General features: G+C 45.3%; 1 long non-coding RNA gene across 1 annotated transcript; it reads right to left on the bottom strand.

The window, feature by feature from the left end:
* Positions 1-2,680: 2,680 nt before the first annotated feature.
* LOC121445617 lies at positions 2,681-5,270 on the bottom strand. Its single transcript, XR_005973970.1, has 3 exons — positions 5,176-5,270; positions 4,365-4,468; positions 2,681-2,799 (listed from the first exon to the last, which is right to left on the bottom strand). It is a non-coding gene; the product is annotated as an uncharacterized LOC121445617 (long non-coding RNA).
* Between the last annotated feature and the right edge of the window lie 1,817 nt (positions 5,271-7,087).

Here is a 7,087-nt window from a genome sequence, read left to right as displayed (position 1 = left end):
ATCTGCTTCGCCCAGAATATTAATCCTTACCTCATTGATAACTGTAGTCAGTGTTAAGAGATGAAAGTTGATTAAATATGACAGATTAGGCAACCACGGCCCTCGGTGCCGGCACTACAGTGAAACCAATATCGCTCAAGTCGCTCTCTGTGTCTCAAACGCATTCCCATGGAAACAGATGCATGCTTAATGAAGGATGCTGAGATTATTTTCAATAATGACTGATATTGGAACAGTGGGCAGAGCTGATCAATAACAATTAGCCACTGAGCCTGCTAAAGACATGGTTAGAGAAAACAGGTTATTTACACATTAGTGGGACCTTAGCCGAAGACAAATGCCCTGTAATGTCTCTATGCTATAGCATGTGTGAGTATGCATGGCTCTTCCTTTCCTGCCTGGGAGGGGCTCCGTGGCAGAGGGGTGGTATTGTGCCAAGCGCCCTCCTGTCGCCTCTGAACTCCTGCTTATGAAATGAGTGATTGATGCTGCCAGCGGTTCTTTGGTGTTCTGAAGAGAGCTGCCAAGTGTATCGGGAAAAGTCCAAAGGCGGCTGTGACCATGAAACTAATATTGCTTTGTAGGGATTTAGTTTGAGGAAAACTTTGCTGCCAAGGCGTAACTCAATTGTAGAGAAAATTCTTTTGATCCTTCACTGTAGGCTCTGTCATTTAATTTTAAAGAATCCAAGATGAGTCGCGCAGATATTTAAGGAAAACCTCGGCCTTGGACTCCCTGCATACTAGCTGTAAAATATTTTAATAACATAAATTTAATAATAGATCTGGCTTTCAAGTCTATTTGGAAATTTGCACTTTTATTTTGTATTAATTTGAATCACCCCAGGAGCCAAGATCTTGTAATGCTAATTACTTATAGAGACTCCCAGGATCCCTACCCTGACAGTCAGCTTGGAGAAATCCCAACTCCCTGGGCCAAAAAGTGTTAATAAAAAGTGATTAGCTACTCGGGCCGGGCCCCATTATAATAAAGCATTATAGTCCCCGTGAATGGGCTATGTGCATTCTCATTTCTCTGAATGAAGAAAATGGTTGAGGGAGATGAAAACCTGAGCATTGCAGCAGGCATTGTTACCAAAAGAATCAAGCTTTGAAAAATAAAGGAGCCTGTTCTTTCTTTACACTTTACACTTCCCGACTCAGATCTGAAAACACAGTGACGCATGAGGCACATCCTCAGTCTGGTTCGTCTGTTTGTTCTGGTGTGGGAAGCTAAGTGTGAACACATGCAGGGGGTTCAAATGCTGACCCTCAGAGGTTCCGTGTGTGTGAGGAGTATTTTCTTTCCTTTAAAGATTTATTTGTATTCCTATTTATGTGTACATGTTTGTTTCTATATATGGGTATGCAAACACGACTGTAGTGCCCACAGAGGCCAGAAGGGGGCGTCAGACACCCTAGAGCTGGAGTTCACAGGGGTTGTGAGACACCCAGTCTGGATGTGCAACTCTCTGTTCTTAAGGCTGAACCATTTTTCCAGCTCATGTCAGAATCTTGATACTTAGGTAGAGCGTACAGTATTTGTCTTCCTTTAATCCTGTGGGACAGAGATGCTCTGTACTCAAATCATCAACCACAGGGCATCCACGGCTGAGACTCCACACAGATGCTAATAAAGCCGGAACAATATTATTGTGACAGGACAAAAATGGATCCTAAGCAACTAGTTCGAGTGCAGCCGACAGGAAACCAGTTGACAGGTTTCCATCAGGAAGGCAAACGGGCGTGTCGGAGTCTCAGATGATACTGGGTCACTTCGGCTTTCTTTTAGCATCTTGATAAACAAGTAGAACACCTATAAAGAGCCCTCCACAGAGAGCACAACTTAATCCACTCCCATGAAGCCACTCAATATCTCGCCCTTGCCTCCACCAAAAACCAAACACACAGCCTAATGTTTTGTTGTCTCTCCAAGTGGAGCTAGAGTTGCATTTAATACAAAGGTAACCATGGAATAATATTGTATTTTTCTAAGCACAGTGGATAGATAGCATGGTATGCGAATAAAACGTGGGTCTCAGGGTAAAGTTCATTAGTTCACATAGTTGCTCTCACTGTGTGCATTTATTACATTCCTCTTTTATTATTTTATTTTATTCATTATTATTGTTTTGGTGGTCGTGGTGCTCATGTGCGAAGGTCAGAGGGCAGCTTCTGGGAGTCTGTTCTCTCCTTGTCCTTTATGAGGGTCCTGGGAATTGAACTCAGGCAATCAAGCTTGTATGGTAACTCGGTCAGCAATTTCGCTGGCCCTGTTTACAGTCTTTTTGAAAACACCATGGTCTGCTGTCTAGGCTGAGGACTTGCTCTCGCTAGCTAGTCCGGTTTCATCCTCTCCACACCTACCGTGGCTGGAAACGGAGTCGGGGCAATTACCCTTCCTCGACCGTCTGAACAACACAATTATTGGGAAGATAATAAGATTATCCAGGCTTTTGCTTCTTCAAATGATACTGAGGAATTCTGACTGAGTACTATCTCGCATGCATTCATCTTTAAAACAAATAAGGGAAGTGCAAACGTGCCTTTGGGCTAATGAGGACCCCGAGACAGGGCTGGAGATACATTTTCTCACTCGCCTAATGAGCAAAGTGACAGATAGGGAGGCTTTCACAGTTGAGTAATTCTCCAGCAGCAGCAAGCGTAGGAGCCTTCCTGCCTGCGGAAGGTTGGGGAGGGGGGTGGTCTGAGATGAAATAGACACACCCCGACTACGCTGGCCAGAGTGAGCTGTCACCCAGAGAGGAAGTCTTCCGGCAAACTCCATGAGGAGACTGAGCTAGGAAACAAACAGAACAATAACAACAAAAATCATTTCCCTCCTGACTTTCAATTAGAATTCAATGAAAACAATGGGCAGGAAAAAAATTAAAATGTCACTTGTTCCTTATCAGGCCAGCTACCTGGAAGGATCGTGAAGGCAACTGCCGCACCAACTGGAATGGAGTGCTGATGTATCTGGGCCTCTCCCCTTGCAGGGCCTTGGTGTTGGGCAGGCTTAGTTCTCAGGCAAAGTGAGAAAGTTGAAGGAATGCTAAAGGCAGTAAAGGTGGGGGAAGGGGCAGGGGTGAGAGAGATGAAGGTGGGTTTCTATGGAGCACTCCCCGAAGCCCACTGGACAGTTCATGGAGTGAAGGGGTGCTGGGGAGAGGGCACATCTTGAAACTCCTTTATTTTTGTTAGGAAACCCTTCCACACCACCTCTGTGTCAGGACGATCCTTCCTGTGCCCTCTTGCCAGCTGTGGAAGTAGGCTGCGTTAGCTGCTGGAAAGGGTACAGGCTGAGGAACGAAAGCCTAAGGAACTTGCTCCGGCTCTCCTGGCTAGCAAAGGAGAGTGTGGAATCCGCTGTCAGTCTGTCACGCTTCAAACCCAAGGTCAGTTCTCCTCACCATCAGGAAATTGACACAGGGCAAAGAGCCAAGAAGCTAGCCACAGAAACGTGTGGAACGATCAGTCTCAGCCCTTTAAAAGGTAAGTTTTACCGGCTGGTGAGATGACTCAATGGGTAAATGGCACTTCCTGCATGCCTGACGACCTGAGCTCAATCCCTGAGACCCACAAAGTAGAAGAAAAAAATCCAATTTCCAAAAGTAGTCTTTGAATGCCATGGCACACACACCAACACATATATGTTTAGACAAAGAGATAAATAACACAAAATCCCTTTACATATTTGTTAAATCACATCTAACACTTATACACATTAATGGGGTAGAATGCCATACTTTTCTACAGGCACAAAGTGTATAATGAACAAACCTGGGAAAGCAGGATTTCTGCTTCCTCCAGCAATAGTTCCACATGTTTGCAACCTTCCAACTCTTCTAATCATTTAGAACTAGTCAGAAATCAGTGAAGGTGCCAGAAGTTATGATTCGGTTCCTAGTAACACACACACACACACTCTCTCTCTCTCTCTCTCTCTCTCTCTCTCTCACACACACACACACACACACACGCACACACACACATGCACGCACGCACGCACACACACACACACACACACTCTCTCTCTCACACACACACACGCACACACACACATGCACGCACGCACGCACACACACACCCTCACACACACTCACACACTCTGCGGGTTCCAAGCTGTAGAGGTAGAGGTAGAAGGATTGGGAGTTCAAGGTCATCCTCAGCTACTTAGCAAGCTCAAGTCAGCCTGAGAAACATAAGACCTTAAAAAAGAAAAGGAAGGAAGAAAGGGAGGGAGAAAAAACTGTAGGAGACTAAGAAACCTTATTGCACTCTAGAGACTAGAACTGTTCTAGAGCCAATTTCCCAAGTTATCTACCCTCCCCCAGGCACCACCTCCCAGGCTTTGTCAACCACCTTCTCCATTCCTCCCTGGTATGGATTTCCTCAGGCGGACACGAAGTGCCGGTCTCTCTGGCTCGTTCTTCTTAACACGGCGTCCTTCCTTCTTCTCTATGTTACTGTAAAAGATAGGATTTCATTTTTTCATTGCCTGAAAAATAGTCCATCATGTATGCACACCACACCTTCCCTATCCACTCATCTCTCAGTGGACACACCCATGATCATACATGTCTCGGTCACTGTTGACCACACAAGAGGAAACTTGACACTAGTGAATTCCCTGTCCACAGATGGGGACCTAGAGCTCTGTCTGTCCCCATCTGTGTCTCTCTGTGTCTCTGTAGCTATGTGTGCATGCGTGCGGGAGTGTGCTAACACATTTGTGCACACGCATCTGGAGACCAGAAGACAGTCTCGGCTGCCATTACTTAGGTGCTGGCCACCTTAAGTTTTGTTTGTTTGGTTGATTTTGTTTTGTTTGAGGCAGTCTCTTCCTGGCCTGGAACTTGTGGAGGGATTGAGGCCGGCCGGCCAGTCTGTCCCAGGGGTCTATTTCCACCTCTACAGTGGTAGGATGATAAGCAGTCTTTCCCATGACCGGCTTTTTTTTTTTTTAAACATGCATTTTGGAGATTGAACTCTGATCCTCAAGCTTCCAAGGTAAACAATTTACTGACTGAACCTTTCACCAGCCTTAATTTGTTTTACTTCCTTCATGAAGACAATCACCATTTTGTGGAAAGTGAAACAGAAATCGAGGGAGTCTGAGGTCTGAGAACAAGCTGTAAGTCACACCAATAAAAAGGATAAAAGCAGGACTTACCTAAGCATCCTCCATTCCCTGTGATACCACAGCTGACTGCCCATGTGTAGAGGAGGAAGGTACTCCAATCTAGCACTGATAAACCACGAGAAAAACACAGTATCTTCTGTAAACCGAGGCTTACATTTTGTTTGCTAAGAATGTTTGGAGGGGCTGGGGATATAGCTCAGTGGTAAAGTGTTACTGGGGATGTCCAAGGGCTCACATTCAATTCCCAGTACTATAAAAATGATTGGAGGGGAAACCATAACTGAAACCATTCCAGCTATATTAGCTTCAGGAAAAACAACGCATATAAGAATTTATGGGGCTGGGGAGATGGCTTAGTTGGTTAATGTTTGCCTTACAAACATCAGAGCCCATAAGGAAAAAAACAAAGAGCTAGGTGCTGTGGCACGTGCTAGTTTGTAATCCCAGGGCTGGAGAGGTAAAGGTAGGCAAATCCCTGGGCTTCATTTGCTAGCTGGTCTAGCCTACTTATTGGACTCCGTGCTAGAAGAGAGGACAAGGTGGATGGCAGCTGAAGCCCAACAGCTAAGTTGTCTACTACGTGCCTGAGCTTACAACAAAACCGAACTTGTACTCACACAAACACACATGCACAGGAACACATACACAGAGTAAATAAATGCCTTCAGAAAAATAACAATAACCCCTATCAGTGCCCGTTAGCTACAACATGAAGTGCATGCTGCAGTGTTTTGAATGAGAGTGGCCCCCAAATGCTCAGATGTTTGAATACTTGGTCCTTAGTTGCTGTAACTGTTTGGGAAGGATTAGGAGGTGTGGCCTTGTTAGTGTGTCTCTAGGAGCCGGCTTTGAGGTTTCAGCCATTTCCAATTAGCTTGCTCCCCTCCTCCCTCTCCCTCTTCCATCTCCTTCTCCCCACCCTTGCCTCCTCACATGGATAAGATGTGAGCTCTTAGCTACGGCTCCAGTTCCATGCCTGCCTGTTGCCATGAATCAATCCTCCGAGACTCTAAGCCCCAAGTAAACTCTTTCTTCTATAAGCTGCCTTTATCATCATGTCTTATCCCAGCAATAGAAAAGCAACTAAGACACATCCTGGTCACTTAGCAGAGACAAGACAAGATATATAAGCTATTACCATTCTTACTTAACGCATAAGCAATCTGAGCCTGAATATAGAAAAAAATGGCATTTAACCATTGTTTTACCCCTTTGCCACAGCAATTTGCTGTGACTTAATGACTCAAGCTCAACACTAGTTCCCAGGGTACTAAAAATTCAGTTTGTTCAGCCTTCAGCATTTGTATGTGTGGTAGTAGTGCAAGTGTGTGCACGCAGGTGTGTGTGTGCGTGTAGTGGGGTACATCCCAGTGTAGCCCAATGATCAGAGGCAGACATGGGGTGTCCTTGGCTATCACTCTTTGTTGTATCCCATTAAGACAGGATCTCTCACTGATCGTGGAGGTAGGCTGACAGCCAACAATTCTTTTGTCTCCTCCTTCCACGGTGCTGAGCTTCCAGGCACATATGGCCATGCCCAGGTTTTTACATGAATGTCGGGGATTTAAACTCAGTGCTTCATGCGTATGTGGCAGGCATTCTTACACAGCGAGCCACCTCCTCACCAACCATTTGTTTGGTGCCGTTTATGCTCCACCTGCACACAGCTCCAAACCTGTCTGATGTTGGCACATTCTGCATCTCCTCGGTGCTTTAATAACCACTGTGGCTCTGAGCGGAGACTCTGAGCCGGGAGCCTGCGCTCCATCTTTTAGAGCGCCTTTACTTTATTCAAATTACTAATCACTCAGAACATTGCTAAAAGCCTTTCTCCCTTGCTCCCCATGCATGCTTAACCTAATTAACTATAAATGAGGAAAACGCTATCCAGATTAAAAGAAAATGTTAACCTATAAATTATCAGACTCTTTTTGTGAAGCTA

The sequence above is a fragment of the Microtus oregoni genome, unplaced genomic scaffold, assembly GCF_018167655.1.
Source record: "Microtus oregoni isolate MIOR12 unplaced genomic scaffold, Mior012 000003F_ref0000135, whole genome shotgun sequence".
In the NCBI taxonomy this organism is placed as follows: Eukaryota; Metazoa; Chordata; class Mammalia; order Rodentia; family Cricetidae; genus Microtus; species Microtus oregoni.
The sequence above is the reverse complement of the archived record's forward strand: the minus strand, read 5'-3'. Positions and strand labels throughout refer to the sequence as shown.